Here is a 17260-nt window from a genome sequence, read left to right as displayed (position 1 = left end):
CCTAAAACCAGAAATAAACCAGACTCACTAAAGCACATACTGGACATGATGATGTGACACACCAGCCACGCAGTCACTCACTGTAATCCTGGGACGGAGCTTTTGGAGGCAAGTGTGCCCATATGGTTGGTGTGTAGCTGCCCTGGTGCCCTCCCAGAGGTCCTGATGTGGTGCTGGCGTGCAGCATTTGCCTTGCACGCAGAGACAGGGGAACACACGGCTCCGACAAAGCAGGGAGCTGGTCTGGAAAGCAGCCTCTGATAAAACAGGCTGAATCTAGAAATGGGGTATTTTTGGCAGCAAGGGACTAGCTTCAAAGGGTTTAGGGCAGATGAACAGTATATATTTCAAGGTAAGAAGCCCTGCTGATTCAAGAAGGGAGTTAGAAAACTAAGAAGTGAGTTTGCTGAGCAATTGCAGAAGGGGGTTGAGAGCCAAGGACCACCGACTCCTGTCTGGCTCTGCACTCAGGCCTTGCATATACACATTCTCCTCCTGTGCCACCAGGATAAGCCTAGCCTATGAGCCTCATCATTTTAAGGATTCTTGAAATATTTCCATTCCTGGTGTCGCCCCCAACAAATCCAATATGCTCTTTTCTGGTAAACTCTCACATTAGTTGAAATGACATATTGATCACCAGTTAAACTTAATGATACTTGTTCCTGCTAGGTGAATAAAACAGAGCTATCCCACCTGAAGACTGCAGGAACACAAACAACCCCCGCTCCCACCTCAGGAACCATTTCTCCAGATTTAATGTGTAAGAATATAAAGAGCTGAATTTTAAAGCTCAAGGGATTAATTCAGTGGTGTTATATTGAAACCGTACAACAGGCAAGAAGTAATTCTCTCCTCCAGTTCTGACTTGCTGCACAGTAACTCCGTGTGTGCTCACTCCCTGCCCCACGGCCCCTTGTGCACTCCCGCAGGATATCAGCGAGGCTTTAGCTAGTCATATTTCTAGGATGTGGCATTGCTTCCAGTAATTTAGCACTCCCATTGCCACTACATGCATGCAAAACTTTTTCTAAGCCTGTTTGGGCTGCAACAAAACCTCAGCTTAAGCCAGGAGTAGAGGAAAATCTATGGGGTTTGGGAGCTGAATAAAACTTTTTGTCAATACTGCCTAATTTCTTCTTCCTAAAATTACCCACCTTTTACAAGCCCACCCCACAGGCAGCAGAGCTATGTAGTCCCAGTGCAGCCTGGCAATGTGCAAGGCCAGGGTAGCTCTGTGTCCTGCCAACTCTTGGGACTGCAGCACAGCACTGCCCTGCCTCTCTCCTTGCTCCTAGGAAAACTGCTGGAGCGACTGCGCTTTCATTTTTCTTGTGGAACAGCATCCTGCGCCCTTGCATGGGAGTTGCATTAGTTAATTGAAAGAAGATTCCATTAATTAATTAATATGTTCAATCAAGGGATCTCAAAGCACTTCTGAACATAAACTTCGTTTCACATCTGCTCAGCGGGCAAGACGAAGTCAGTGGCATCTGCTGTGAAGCAATAAAACCAAAGCCAAGGGCCTACAGCGTGCCCGTGGCAGAGGTCAGGCCCCTGACTCTCAGCCCCTTGCTCCAACTTCTGTCCGAGTTTCCTTCTGGTGACAGATCGGTTGCATATGTGCTATATGAGATGACAAAGTTATATAAGTACAAAGTAGTAGGATTACGGGTGTGGGGGAGAAAGATCTCCTGGGGAGAGGGGACATTTTGCATCAATCACTCCCTCCCCCACACCCACCCACTGACTGCAGGGATTTTTCAAAGTACTAAAGATGATATAGCTTGGTACATTTTAATCAGCTTCTTACCCCATAGAATGATGGTAGAAACACTGCTCAAAAAAGTTGACCCCATGCAATTAGGGGCTCTGCAAGCTGCAAAGGTGCTACACATATGTGACAGCCGGTGTGTTTCAGACACCACGGCCAAGACTGCAGGTGCTGACTGGTGCCTCATGTCATCTCACTGGTCAGGAACTGTGAGAAGTACTAGCACTGCAATTAAAAAGTGACAGCAATGCGAGTGCAAAGTAGAGCTGGAGAAGCCTGTAGAAGGGCTGGGGGAGTGGAAGATGAGATGCTGAGATATACATTTTGCAGGGGGGAGTGAGGGAAGCCAAATTCTGCTCGAGAAGAAAGCAAGCTTGATGGAAGAGGACTAGAGGAGTGATGCTCTGATCCTTGCTTGGCACTATTCTTGGCGTGAGAAGTCAAGTTTGTGCCAGACCTTGTGAAGATACACTACAGCTTGGGGTAGACCAGGGCCAGATGGAAAGGGTGGCTCAGTGGCAGGGCTGCACCCACACTGCATGGTGCAGGGACCTGCTCCATCCATCGCCGCGTGGAGGGGCAGAGAGGAGCTGCGAGTTCAGCTGAGGGCTGTCTCCAGTATACAATGGAAGACTGCTCGGATCTGCCCTTCTCAACCTTTTGAACTCCCCTAATCCACAAATGGCCAAATAAATCAGTGCAGAGCTCACAGTAGCCCTGCCGGATGGTTGGAAGAGGCTATCCTGGTGCTTGTGCAGCACCCCAAGGTGCAAGGTATTCCTAGAAAGAACAACGGAGATCTCTGTCCCCATCTCAAACCTTCAAATGTTTCCTGTCCTGGCCCACAACCGTGGGAGAGAAGGGAAGGGGCCAAGGCAGCTCTCTGGCCCGGGGAGCAGAGCCCAGGCAGCAGCAGGACCAGGAGGAAGGGAACAACACCCTGGGTTTGCTGTTGTCAGACTGGGTAGAGCTAAGTCTTCCACAAAGCGGTAGCCTTTGGGAGAGGGTACCGTTACTGTTCATCCCTGCTTATGTGCCTGAAGGCTTCATCCCTAGAGAGGAGAGCATCGTATGGACAGAAAAGGCAAACAAATGCAGAGAAGAGAGAGGGAAGGTCTTTGGACTGCGCTCTATGCCATAGTATTCCCTTCTGAGCCTTAAATCTATCATCTCTAATTTTAACAGACTGCCTGAGTCCAAGAGCTGTGAAATATAATATCATCTGGTCTAGCTGTTGAACCACAGATATGTGTTTTATTTCTCTTGGTCACTGAATAAACATAAAAATATCAGAAATACCCTACTGGGTCAACAGCTGGGCCCATCTGTCCTGCCTCAGAGCACATGAGACCACCCAGTTTCTGTGGCCCAGTCGCTGCTTACTCCCTCAATATCCACAACTGCCATATTAGAGACGCTAGAGGTTATATCTCTGCCCACTCCTTTAGTCCTGCCTATGGACCAGCTGTCCAGCAGTCTGTCTTACCCCTTTTTGAAGCTGCTGATACCATTCCAACCAGAACATCCTCTGGCAGACAGGCACAGAGGTTCAGGCTCCACTGTGTAGACAGGTACTCCTTTTATTTGTTCGAAACCCATCCCCTACTAGCTTCATCAAGTGTCCCCTAGCTCTAGCACTGCAAGATTTGGTGAATAACAGCCCTACGTTCACCTTAACCACTGTCTCCATGCTCGTCTACCAGAAATACCTGTAAGACGTCCAGAGAGGGCTTGAGGAAGCTGGGGATGTGCTCTCCTAACAGTCAGCCAGAGCTGATGCTGCAGGGCTGGGTAAACAGCACTAACAAAACAAGCTGTGGGCAGCATGAGTCATGTGCTCGGAGGGCAGTTCAGGGACCAGCTGTTGAAAGGATTGGGAAATTCAGATTGGTGAAAGATGCTTTGGAGAAAGTGTGCTTGGCACAGGGTCTTCAGGTGTGGATTCATCCCATCTAACTTAGACATCTGACTGAGGCATCTGTCATAGAGACTGCCATCTCCAGGCTCCTTACCTAGTCAACGGAGTGGCATGGCCTCTTGAGAGCAATTTAGTGCGAGATCTCCTCAGGGTGCTTCACAATTCTGCTCTCCCACCCGAGCTGCTGTTGTGTGGTTGTTGTATGCCTAGATCCTCTGTGAGCTGTGATGGGGTCAGGAAGGAGGGCTCTCTCCCTAACTACTTGGTTTTTCCACTAGTTTTTCCTCCAGCCCCCCCCCCCCCCCCCCCCCGGTTTAGTAAGAGGTAGCTAGAGAGGGCTCAAAGCTCACCTGCACTGTTAAATTGTATTGATTTTCTGCCTTACTTAACTCACACTAGTATAAAGCAGGAGAAAGTTTCTCTCATGGGAGCTAATCTTGGATGCCCATATATTTCTGCTACTTTATGAATTTTAAAGGGTTTTTTAAATTTATTTTTTGCAGGGGAAATGCTTGTTCCTGTGAAAATCATTACCTGCCATACTTGTTCCATGCATTGCTCCAAGACACAGCGCTATGCAGTTATAAGAAGCAAACACAACAGCAAGGGAAGCCCTTTCCCTGGCTGCATATGAAAGGGAGAGAAAGCAAAAGCATGGGAGGGATGGAAGTGGATTTACTTCCACTCCTCCTGGGACATGGCTGGTGTCTCCTCACCTCCCTACAGACAGCCCAGCAAGGGACTGAGGTGCTTGTACCTTAACCCCGACGCCAAAACCGTGGCAAGGGGAGGAAACAGACCGAGTGACAGGCTCAGCCCATTTGCTCCCAGCACTTCAGTGCCGCAAAATTAGGAAAGTGCCTTCGTGGCCCCTGTCAGCAGCACATAGCAAAGAGGGGTAACAAGGGCTCAAATGCGGGTGTGCAGACTCGGGCCCTGCCAACTGCTCTGTCAGCAGGGAAAGTGGGGAGGGAGCCTTCCCGACCTGCCGATGGGGAGCAGGCATGAAGGAAGGAGAGTCCGTAGCAGCATTCGGAGCGTGTGCATGAGCTCTGGCATCAAAACATCTTCCTACGTCTTCCCGTCAACATTAACACTGGTGCAAGAGTGAAACAAAGGCTCCAGGGCTCAGCACAACAGTCCTGGCACCGGTAACCTGCTGCAGCCACTGCCTGTGCTGGGGGCAGCGAGAAGAGCAGAGGTCCCAGTGCCCTGTTTCTCTCAGGGGCAGAAGAATGAACACAAAAATGCTGAAGACCAGCCTCAGCCCAGGCTAGGCCAAGGCAAGGAAGCTGTGGAGCGAGATGGCAGGAAGGAGGCAGTGTCAGGGCATGGCCATCAGCTTGGTGCCGCTGCCTGTGCCCCCTCCTTGCCATCTCTTCCTGCACCCTGCACATGACTGAGCTGCTATTAATGGCCCTTGAAAACCTGCCAAGAAAATCTCCTGGCCTAGTTTTTGCCTGCCCTTTTGCTGAGCAACTTTGAAAAGCTTTCTAAGAAACGTGCAGGTGGTGGAATGTCCATCTTGCACAGCAAGGCAAAAATCTGGCTTTTTTGAGCAATTGCTTGCTTTTACTATTGGGAGGAGCATCCTGGGAAATGCCTGACTACTAGGCACACCCTTCCTCACCATACCAGCTAACTCTGTATGCAAAGGCAGTTCGATAATGCACTTCATAATACTGAATTTGCAGGAACTTGCAGCCTCAGTAGAGCTGTCAGCAAATGGGCAAGAGCAAATCTACTTTATCCATCTGTTGGAGGTAGCATGAAGGGGAAAGTGGTCGTCAGTACAAGATAGAGAAGGCTGCAAGCAAGATACATCTAAAATGTAACTAAAGTCTTCTGTCCAGGTTGCAAGTCTTTTTGTGTTTGTGCTGGCAGAATATTGTCCAAAGAAATATGTAACTTGGAAAAGCAGAGTTAAAGGTTGAGCAAAACTAAAGGAATACCAGGAGCAGCCTAAAAAAAAAGAAGAAAAAAAAAAAAAGAAATCTTGCACCATAAATCAGATTCTGATTAGAAGTGGCTGAAAGTTGACACATGAGGCCTAAAGCGTGGGGGCTCTCAGATGTCCACGGCTCACTATGACTCCTTCGGTAATCAATTTTTTCTTGGTAAGAGGCCAAGAATAGGCCCTCTCCTGTTCCAAACTATTCCCTGGACTGGGAGAAAGCCCTGCAGTACTTTTAAGTGCATTGCCTGCCATCTGTGCTCATTTCTATCAGCAGGCCTGGCTTTGCTGCCTGCTCTGCACTTGGGTTTTATTTTCTTTTCCCTCTCGGGCTGTAGCAGCAGTGGGTGCCCAGGCACAAACAAGCCTGCAGGGCCACAGAGTTTTTAATATTGAGCTGTTCTGCTCCTGGCAAAAACCACCAGCATGGAAAGCAACTGTAGGATGGTCTGCTTTTAGACTATATTGATTAAGTTACAATCTCTGCAGGAGGGGGAAGAGGTTTGTTCTGTGAACACGCCTGTATTTGCATCCAAACCTCTCCTGGCAGGTTCCAAGGGGGGCAGGGTTCAAGTACCTGGGGTACTTGAGCAGTGCTGTCCTTGGCTTTCCGCCTGACACTAGAACAGCATCACTTCACCTTGCTACCCTGATAACGAGTCCTCCCAGCCTGGGCAGCACAGCAACTCTGGGGCTGAAATGAGTGGCCATCCTGGGTGTGGCAGTGGGGAGGAAGGGCACAAGACAGCAGGAAGATCCAGTATCCAGGTAATAAATGCCCTGTCTAAGAAGCACCTCTTCTCACAGTGATTTGGCAACAAGTCTTAATCCCAGCCCTCCTGCAGCGGAGGTGCTCTAATGGCAGTGCATAATTTGGGTGGGTTGGTATCGCCTTTAGCCATTGCTCTGGCCCAGGGACACCTCCCTTTCCCCTCAGGGAAGCAATTCCTGCATGTTTCCCAAGCTGGGACCCCTCCACCCCATGCTGGCTGCTCAGCCCCTGCCCAGTGCCAGGCCCAGCACCACCTCTGCGCCCCACAGGCCCCAGAGCTCACAACCCTGCCACTGCTTCTTGTCAAGCTCTGCTTGAAGGGTTTGTTTGCTGCCTCGAAACTACTCCGATGTCTGTCTGAGCTTCACAAGGAGAGAAGTGCACCTGGCCTAGTAAGACATTTTCCCCTTCTTGTCAGCAGATATTGCCAAGCCTTCCTTCCCCACTGGGCTCCTCTCCATCCCTCCCAGCTGCTGGCTGCTCTTTTCCCTGGGTCAGCATCGAGGTCCCTGGCTCTGGCACCCTTCCTCGCAGGCAGGAGAGGGGCCAAATGAATCCCAGCAGGGCTGCAGAAGCCACAGGAGAGTCATGTCCTGCCTCTGCCCCTTCCCTCCCTCGTACCACTCCTGAAAGACATGTTCTCACAGCAGCATGAAGAGCATAACATTTAATTTCAGCCCAGAGGGATTGGGTGAACAAGAGGAAAAGAGGCCAGAATTGCTGTGGCTGGAGTCCGGGGCTCAAAGGCGACATGACTGGAAAAGTTTGAGAACTGCTACATGAAGGGTTTTTGGACATAGGGATCGTATACATTACCTTTCCTAATGCTGTAATCCAGGTTAACATAACATAGTCCACCAGAAGGGAAAGGAAAAACTCTTTCAAAGGCTTTGACTTCTCTCCCCTCCACCCTCACACTTCCAGGAGGAATCACTAGTTATGGTTTGCTGTAGCTCCTCATACCTGACCTGCTGCAGCTAGGAAGGTGTGCCTGGCTCTGTGCACGTGAGACGGTCATTTGCTCCGACTGATGAGAGAGTTGTTCCCTCTGAGAGGTCAATCCCTGGGAAACAGCAGTAACAGCACCCTTCCCTGACTGTCAGAGCAGCCATTGCAGTGCCAGCTGGCTTCCCCATGCACAGCTCAGCCATGCACCCTCCGCAAATGCCTGAGCAAAGAAAACAATTTCATATGGCTGGTCCCCAGAGACCGACAAATCTGCACCTCCGTGCCATCAGGCAGCAGGAGGGAGCTGGTGGTTGTAAACATGTAGGTGGTTTCTGCCCATGAACAAGAAAGAATGGGAAATGCCAGTCTGTCTCTAGAGTGATTAATTCTGCACCTTAACTAGCATTGGCTTCAACCTAAACAGGAATGAGTTTTATTTAATTAACATTAATTTCCATTAAGCTACTGGCTCAGATTAAATCTGAGCGGGCTCCTTCTTGGCTCCCCTTGCCTTCATAGCAGGGCCCCAGCACACCTCATGCGCTGCCCCAGGAGCCAAGGAGGCCTGGGCTCCACGCAGGGGAAACACACCCTCTGTGTAGGCTGGCACACAGCCTGGGGCAGTGCCAGCACCTTCCACACTGAATTGGAGGGATTTAGCTGTCCTGAATCTTTCTGCAACCTTGGCAGTGACTGCTTAAATCTTGCCAGGCAGCTGAGATTTGGGAAGCACAGAACTGCCAGACCTTTCAGTCTGCAGCCTGTTTGGTGTTTTTAATGCCCTCTCGTGCCACCCATGCAGGTGGACCAAAATACAGCTGTGGCAGACGAAGATCTGCCCCTCAGGTGCTGCAGAGGTAATTTCATCTCAGCTTCTTCAATCCCAAATCCCATAAGCACTGCTGGACTTTAGGGGTTATACTGGGAGCGGCCACAAGACAGAGAAATGAATGAGAAATGACTAGAGATGCAGAGAAATCAAGAGGATGCAAGGGTGTATATGAAAAAAGGTAAGAGGAAATGCAACATGTAAAAGCAAGACCCACATTGTTAGGAGTCACACTACTAGTGAAGTAAATGGACATGAACCTGGGCCATAACATATCTTAGCCTACAACCTTACAAAAGAGGAATAAAGTTTGGACTGCAAAAAAAGAAAAAAACAATAAAACATAAAACAGCATTCGGACACAGACACTTGATGGAAACATTTCCTTTTGAATTATCACACAGAAAGAGCACACTGCAGCAAAGAATATCATGAAATGAAGGAAAATTGGAAAAGATTAACCCAGCCTGATTGAGAGAGGTAACACTGAAAGCTGGCCAAGTTAAATGGTAATAGAACGAGTATCCCAGGTAACATTAATAGAGCTTATCCGAACGCTTTGAGTGGAAGACTTTTCAGTGCATAGTATATTGTTTTGTTATAGGAGGCTGTACAAAGTGCAAGAAAAAAAAACAAAGCAAAAGATTTGCTTCTAAAAACTTTTTTTCTTTTAAGCATAAAGAAAAATTGTGATAATACATGTGGAAGTGGAACAATTGGTAACACAGGCAGGAGAAGAATCATAAAAAAGAAAAGAATAGGACGCACTGTATGCACAGTGTCTTATAGTTAAGGAAGATAACACCACTTATAATGCAGGGTCTTGGCTGTTTCTAGGACCATATTTCTTGTGGCCTCCAACTTGGAAAAATTTTCACAGAGCAGATGGAAGATTTCCATGTCAAATGCCTACCTCTGGGTCAGCTTACATTTCAGAGAATGAAACAAGGAGGTATCGGAATAAAGGGGTTAGCTAAGACCATGGGCATGAATTTGCAAACTGAGATGCATAGAAAGTAACTGAGCAGGCAAAGAGGAGCCTCGGGAAGAGGTGGCTGACCTCCAGTCCTCTGGTGGGACTTCACTCTGCTCTGGCCTTCTTTGTGGGATGAAAGAAGAGAGAGCACCACTTTGAATACAGCCTCACAGAAAAAATTGCCCTGCAGCATAGAGCTTCTCCAACATGCCTAGCACATTTTTGAAGGAGATGAGGATTGGGGTACGAAGCAGGAAGCTTTGTGGCAACGGAGCAGAGGCTGAGAAGCAGGCTGAATACGCAGAGGTTGCTGTTTCAGTCCAAAATGGGGTCTAGCATTTGAATTCTTTGTTTGGCTTTTCTGTTCTGTGGGGATCGATACAGCTGTACTGTGCAGGATCGCTAGGAACCAGGCACACACGTTGTTACATTGCCACATCTCTCTGACCTGCCTCTTGGTTTTAGCCACCTCACCAGCCTCATGTCTCAGACCACCAGCTCTCTGCAGCATGGGGGGGCAGTACCTCAGGTAAGGGGGCTTGACCTGCTTGGCTGCTGAGCGCTACCACAAAATAAATGTTTAAAAACAGTGGTAGCTGTTATGCTGCAGACTTTTCTTCAGCTGACTCCCAAACAGGGAGAGGCTGACTTATGGTTGTGCCATGCACGTGCTTGACTGCACATTTTTATTTCCACAAGGCTGTAGTTCACCTATTTGTTAGGGGTTCCTAACCTAATCAGTTCCTGATTTTCCTAACAATTGAGCTGGAGTTTTACATGTCTCATCCTCCAGAAGATCAGGGAAGCAGAAGCCCCTGTTACATGGTGGCAGAGTCCATCTTTGCTTTGGTGTGCCTATCAGCATCATGGTTCACAAGCATGAATATCTTTAGAGCAGCAAATTAACGTATAATCCTTCTGTTTAGCTGAAGTGTACCTAAAACTTAATATATGAGTGGAGAGGCATTGAATTCAATGCAGAAGGAAGCCAGCAGCCATAAAAATGTGAGCAAGTCTTTGTATTTCTTACAGAATAATGGAAACCCAGCGGAAAAAAAATCTTACTTTCAGCAGTCTATTGCTGTGGCAGCTTTTCTGTCACTTTATACTGATAAACATCATAGATTATGTTCCAGTGTAATAGAAAGAATAAAGGTCTTTCAAATGCTTTCTGTAATTAGATGATGCAAGAGAAGGGGAAGCCATGTTGTGTTATTTGTCTCGGGTAACAATCTGCTGCCTATTAACTTAGTTTCTGCACATCCCATGACCCTTAATTCCTTTACCCTTGTAACCTCTCCACGAGGGCAGGCAGTATTGCTATCCCCATTCTATGGGGGCGAACCATGGGGAGACGAGGGGCTCAGCACTGCAGCGGCAGAGCTGCCTGCCCTGTCCCTCTACGGGGAGCTCCTGTCCCCGTGACAGGGTCAGTGCAAGTGCCCGCATTTGGCCAGGCAGCCCCAGCACACCCTTACGGGACTGGGGCTCTGCTGCACAGGGCCAAAGGCAGGGCAGGGTGGCCTGGGGTCCTTTCCGCCAACCTGGCTACGCAGGCTGGCGCTTGTGGAAGTGGGGCAGGAGAAGCAGGTCTGCGATGTGCCACCTTGAAAAGCCACAGCTCTTGTGCCCCAGCGCCCGTCAGCATCTCACCCTCACGGACATTAGCAGGCTCTGCCCGTCACTGCCAGGGTGGTGGGAGAAAGTGGCCTAAGCAACTTGCTCAGGGTGAGACAGCGAGCCAGTGGCACAGCAGAAACTTGAACACTGACCTCTCAAAAGCGAGGCAAGTGCTCATGTGAATGCCTGATTAGCAAAACACAAAGAGAAGGCTAAGGCAATCCCCCAGGACAAGGCCACAGCAAAGAAGTACTTGAAACTATGAGAATGTTTGGTCATCACTAAGAAAAAACAAACCACCACCTCCCCCAAAAGAAAGATGATCTGTTTCTGTATTTCTTCTGTAATAGCTCAGTGCTCAAATCTGCTCTTCTTCAAGAGAGTGTAAGTTGATGGATTCACACTGGCTTGCTTAAACTAAAGAGAGGTGCAAGGTCAGGGTCAGATGTGAATCAAAATACAGAGTTTCTGGCTGACCTATTTTAGCGTCATAGCATGAGTTTGGTCCTCCCGGTGCTGGTATGAGAGGAAATAGCTTTGAAACATTTCCTCCCTTTATGTAAGCAACTTGTTGCTGCAGCAGCTGGTGGAAGCAGCATGACTGTAACTCTACTTTATTTCAGGACACCTAATACATGTCCCAGTTTGTTATTCATAGAGTACCCATAGCGCTGTGTGCACTTCGCAGGCTAAGAGGAGAATCTATGAATATTAGTCCCTATGAATATGCTTAGTTTACTGTTAAGTCATTTGCTAAAATATGTTATCTGCGCATTTGCTTGAATAAAAGCATAAACTAGTTTGGCTTCATTTGTTTTCCATTCATTTATCAATATTATAAAAAGGAAAATCCATTGTAAGCATTTGCATAGACACAATACATTAAATTAAATCATACAAGTGGATCCAGACCCAGGGCCAATACTTAAATTCTGTGATCATCCAAAACAGAACTGAAATACCCTTGGACCACCGTGTCCCACCAAAACACATCTGCAGTTCAGAGCGCTGACAAACCACCTGGAGGCCAAGATTCATATTAAAAAGTCACAAAAACCATTCTCCATGATTTCCCTCAAAAATGCTTGTTGTTCAGTTTGTGAAAAAGAAGGTGAAAATTGCCAGATAGACTAGCCATTTTAAACTGAGCACTCACAGCTTACAAATAGCATAGTCCTGATATGACTTATTTTCCTCACGGTTAGGAAGAAGAAAATGGTAGGTTAATGTAGAAGGAAAGAAACTTAAATAGGAGAGCAACTATGTAACTGCACCAAACTGCCTACCATAATCTTTCTCAACTTGTACAGGTTTCTCTTATGCCAGAAGCTAAAAACCCTTTCCAGAAAGATATAACTTTCAACTGTATTTAAGTACAGTTTGCATCTTTCTGTTATTTACATATACAATAAAAATCCACTGAGATGCAAGAAAGCCACAAAAGGAGAGAGTAGAAACACATCTATTTGCAGATTCCACAGAGTTTGGTTTCTCTTGATTTCTCAGTACAAGCTCCTAGCTGCAGTTATATCCTCAGGCAAAAGTCACAATCACGGGGCGACTGGCTAGAGTGCATTAAGGAAGTAACCAAATACCTCTCATTTCCCTATCCCATAGGGCACCTACAAGGTGGGTGAACATTTCCATACTTACCTGCTAGGAGGGCTTTTTCTCTTCCCAGCTTGTCACTATGCTGCTCCAAGAGGCTCAAACTCACTTTGCCAAAGCACCCCCATAGCTCTCAGGAGATAAAGAGCAGCAGTGACTACTGCTTCAAACTGACAGTCTATCATAGGAATAACTTGAGTCCTGTTCCCAGGCATGTATGATAATTACCTAATTAAGCTTCCCTCCTTCCCTGATAGCAAACCAGCTAATTCAGAAAAGGCCATTTTGCTTGTAATATCCACACACAGACAATCTCAATTTCCACAGTACTATTTCTCCCACCCCAAAGGAAAAGGTCAGATAGGCAGGAAATCAAACAGGAAAACTATTTGCAGCATGCACCAGCCACTGGGTCAATGAGCTCCATAGCCCATGCTAACCGGGCTACTCCTGTGATAAATAACTGTTTGGAAATGTCACTGCAAAAATGTTATATACCTAGGGCATAGCTTGCTGCAGAGATGATTTGTTCTTTCAGAATCACCTTGTTATTATTGCAATTAAGTTGTTCCTACCCTGCTAACACAGAGGTAGTTGAAGACTTTCCACCAGCATTTCTGTAGGCACGCTCAGTGCAACAAAAGTACATTCCTTTCAGAGCTGCATGCTTCCATCAGAGATTTTCATCTCTTGAAAATGGTCTTGCACAGCATATATCTCACATAGCTCTCTTTAACCAAATAGTTGCTCAGAGAAGTACTCTTTGCAAGTAAGGCATGTAAGAGTAATTATTCACAGGACTGGACAACTGCTGCTGTTGCAGCAAAATAGTTGCAAATTTGAGTCAAATAAAATAGCTTCAACTGGAGGAAGAAATACAGAAAAAAAAAATCTAAATGTAAAATAAGTTAAGAAGAGTCCCACAGGGCCTTAGGCTGTGATTTCAGGTGGCAGCTGTGCTGATCTCAGGGCTAGCTACAGCTCAGCGAGCTGGGCCTGCTCCCTCCCTTCCCCAGCTCAGCTACGACACTTATCTGACACTGCCGCAAGCCAGTTCCCACAGCTGAGCCAGCAGACATCAGCTCCTCCTCACCCAGGGAGCTGGGGTCCCTGGTGGCTCTGCTACCCAAATTCCCTTTCTCTGGGACCATAAATACCGGAGCTGGGGTAAGGAAAGCAGGGGGAGCTCATGGGGCTTGGGGAGGAAGGACAACCCCCTTCCCAAGCCAGCAGCTGTTGAAGCAAAGTCGCTACGATAAGAAGCTGCACCCACAGTGCTGCTCCCAACATGTCCCTGCCCTCCGCGAGGACCCTGCTCAAATCCCGCAGCAGCAAGTGGGCCCAGCTGCCTGCAAGCGCCTTTCTAGCTGAAAAAGCCAGCTGCTCAGCCAGGCTTTTAAAGACGTTCTGTTACAACCATCTCCCCATTAAGTGTCTTATTTGCACAGCCCTAATCATGCAATTGTGCCCTAGTAGCTGATGACAACCTATTTTTTTTATGAGATTAGGAGGCTGCCCGTGCATGGACAATCCCTCATACCACGATGACAGCCAGACTCCACTGTCTGAAAGAAATCATGCACTGGCTCCACAACCAGCTCTTTGGCAGGAGCAGCCAACCTACCCCAGCTACCTGCCAAACTCCTCATCCAGCCCAGAGCTGCCACGGACCCGTCACCTTCCCCAGGGACGCGGCCGGGGCAGGGAATGGCCACAGCCTGCTAGAGTTGCGCAGCACGGTGGCACTGAGGTGGGCACACAGCCGGCCTCCACAGTAATTTGGAAAGAGCAACCATAGCATCCTCTGCTAGGCACCTTTATAGTTGTTTTCCCCACTTATGCAATAGGAATAACAGTACAATCCTGACCTCTCCTAGGTGCGCAGAGGTTATCAAGACGCTGGGGTCACAGCCTCTCCTCCGCTGCTCTCTCACTGTGCAATGTGTTGCTTGAAGTGTGGTGTGGCTCTGTAACACAAAGAAAATAGGTGCTTATACCTTTATATCATAGGAATGCTTGTTCTGAGGTTTAACTAATATTTATGAGGTGCTTTGAGACAAGATGTGATATACCTGTAAATATGATTATTTTAAAAAAATTTTATGTAGTACTAAAATTGCTGCTTACTAACATTTTTTCCTTGGGCTGTTTTTAACAGCATTTTCAATATGTAATCTGAATTTATTCTCCTTTGACTATTTAAATTGCATGCACTTAAAAGGCTGAGGGCTTGATAAGAAATTTGAATATTACCAGTATATTTTATTTGAGGTGGCAGATTTGTGAGTTAGTGCAGTGCTTTGTATTACAGCTTAGCAGCAAGGGCTGTGATCTTGTCAGATCTCATAAACTACACAAGGTCAGTCCTTGGATGGAAACCTTAGAGCACCCACATGCTATGCAAAGTACTATTTCACCTTCTGAATCATCCCTCTTACCCCTGAGTCATTTCTACAGCAGGAGCTCAGCTGGTTGTTTGGGATACTTTGTTGATAGTTGTTATAGTTATTATAGCTATTATCATTCAAAATATGTTCAGAGGGGGCCTTTACCATCTGTGGTCATTAAAGAGCTCAGAATTCTTCTCCCACAAGAACAGAGGTATTTATATAGGTATTTTGCACAGGTAACAGGCTGTGCTTTATCTCATGAAATTCTGCCAGCAATTTCATTTGGATTAAGCATTTTTGTCCTCTTGCCTGCCTGGAACGATGACAAACTGCTAAGGGCTTTATTTCTCCCAGAAACTTGTGAATAATCACTGTTAGGACAAAATCAAGTGCTGGCCATCCAGTGGGCTCCTGCAGCTTCTAGAGAACATGAGCGGATCGGCCGGAGCTCAACATATCTCTGAATTTGGCCCCAAAGGATTTTTAGTTTCGGACACAGCTGAGTGCTGCTCAGACAATACTCTGAGCACCTTCTTCTCCCTGTGAGCACAGTGAGAGCAGGAGGATGCACTTTCAGAAATACACATTTGCACACCTAAATGGGCATCTGATACATGCAGTGCTTGGGCAGGCAGCCTTCACTCTGTACATGCTCCTGGCACCTCCCGCATTCGAAGGTTCAGAAAGAAAAAAAGCAGGAACACAAGCATTTTGAGCGTGGGCTAAGTCCTTGGGCCCTCACAGAGATGGGCTTGATTTTAGCATGTGCAATTTCATATCTGGATCTCAAAATCCTCCATCCAACATCCATTTGCACCTGGAGTCTAGATTTTAAGGATCATCTTTCTTTTTCTCCACTACTAGTTTAAAGAGCCCTAGTTGCCCTTCTTGCCTGGCAAAAAATAATGCATAAGATGGCCACAAATATTACTTGATATTGTTTTAGCAAGACAAATAGTAGCCTTCTCTTGTTAAGTGTCTGTATGAGCCATAGGAGACATGTTCTCCTCAGTTCATTCAATGATTTGATGGGAAGAATTACATTTTTTCTCTACAGAGCCATTCATAATTTATTTTTAATTTGTATGTATGGCACACTTTTGTCTGGGGAGCCTGCTATTGCAGCTCTTGTAATTTAATATTTCAGGAAGATTAAGATAAAAAATGGTTTGGAGAAATTCTGTGACAGCTTCATTACTTAATTCTCTTTCTAACGATGAAAGTTAACCCAGGATTCTTGTTTCTGCCATAGATATGACACCTTTCTTCGTTTCTGACTCTGTGAGGGATCTCCCTCAGTAACTTGTATTTATATAGCCATCTGACCTATTTCAGGTGTAACAGTTTGTCAGCGTCGATATAAAATGTGAGATATTTCTGGAAAAAATTTGGTAATCAAACACATGCTTGCAATAGTGACTGCTTATTTATCATGCTTTCCCTGAAGAGCCTCGAAGTGTTATCAGTGGAAAGCCTGGAAAAGCTGTGTTTTCAAAAACTTGTGAGACTGGGAAAACAGAAGTTCATTATATAAGAACGGTTTGTTGCAGCTTCTGTTATCTTGCTGTCTAACAGAGACGATACTTGTGGTTTTGGCTCCTCAGCTCTGCTGTGCCTTTATAAATTGTTCACCAAGATTTTTTATTGCCTTTTGTACTCATCTGACGTGAAGGATATCATCAGATGAATGCCTGAAATCATGCAGCTTAAGCTTAAAGCAGCTTAAAAAGTCACCATGCCTGAACTGGAGATCCCCATTGCTCTGCCATGAACTTGGTAATCAACTGCATGTACACACATGCTGTAAAATGGGTACACATGAAGCACCCTGTGCAGGTCCCTGGGATTTCACACTGCAGAGGCTGGAAGCGCATGACAAACAATTATGGCTACAAGGGGCTGTGAGTAGGGACAGTCATTTCCCACACATTGGATCGTCCCCAAATGATATCCCTTCCAGCAGGAAGGGATGTTGGGATGGGCAGGCACAAAGGAATTTGGGGTCTTTTATCTGTCACTCATTGGTTTACCTCAAACTCAGGCCCCTATTTACTTAAACTGTTTGGGACAAGGGTTTCTGATTAGTCTCTATGTCTTATTAGTCTTTTATGTCTCATTAGTTTCTGTGTATGTATCTAGCCCAATCTCATTGGTTCCCAGCAGATTAAAATAATAATAATAGTGTGACTTCTAAGACTCTGTTGATCCCAAGCAGAGAAAAAGAAATTGCCAGCTCACAGTCCCTCTCCAAGAGATTGGAATATGAAATAACAACGATGACGGCTCACCATCTGTTCCGCAGTTGATATGACAAAGTTGGAGGATCTCAGTCCAGTCCTTAGCAGGTGTGTATCCATAGTATCCGTATCTGTCACGAGTGTGCTCACTCGTGTGCACAGTCAGCTGTGTAGACAAGATGAGATTCAGCACCAGCACACACGGCCTCTGCACACACCTGGACGCTCTCTCTT

The 17260-nt window shown here is 46.7% G+C and overlaps 1 long non-coding RNA gene across 1 annotated transcript in view; it reads right to left on the bottom strand.

Annotated features, from left to right (window-relative positions):
- The window catches only part of LOC112980012 (uncharacterized), a 55287-nt gene that overhangs the window by 15579 nt on the left and 22448 nt on the right, over positions 1–17260 (bottom strand). Inside the window, exons 3-4 of the long non-coding RNA XR_003258327.2 lie at positions 17078–17192; positions 14268–14366 (exon numbers count right to left, since the gene is read on the bottom strand). This is a non-coding gene — a long non-coding RNA (uncharacterized LOC112980012). The remainder of the gene's footprint in view (positions 1–14267; positions 14367–17077; positions 17193–17260) is intronic.

This window comes from Dromaius novaehollandiae, chromosome 3 (genome assembly GCF_036370855.1).
Source record: "Dromaius novaehollandiae isolate bDroNov1 chromosome 3, bDroNov1.hap1, whole genome shotgun sequence".
NCBI lineage: Eukaryota > Metazoa > Chordata > Aves > Casuariiformes > Dromaiidae > Dromaius > Dromaius novaehollandiae.
Note: the sequence above shows the minus strand (reverse complement) of the source record. Positions and strands in the feature narration are given on the sequence as shown.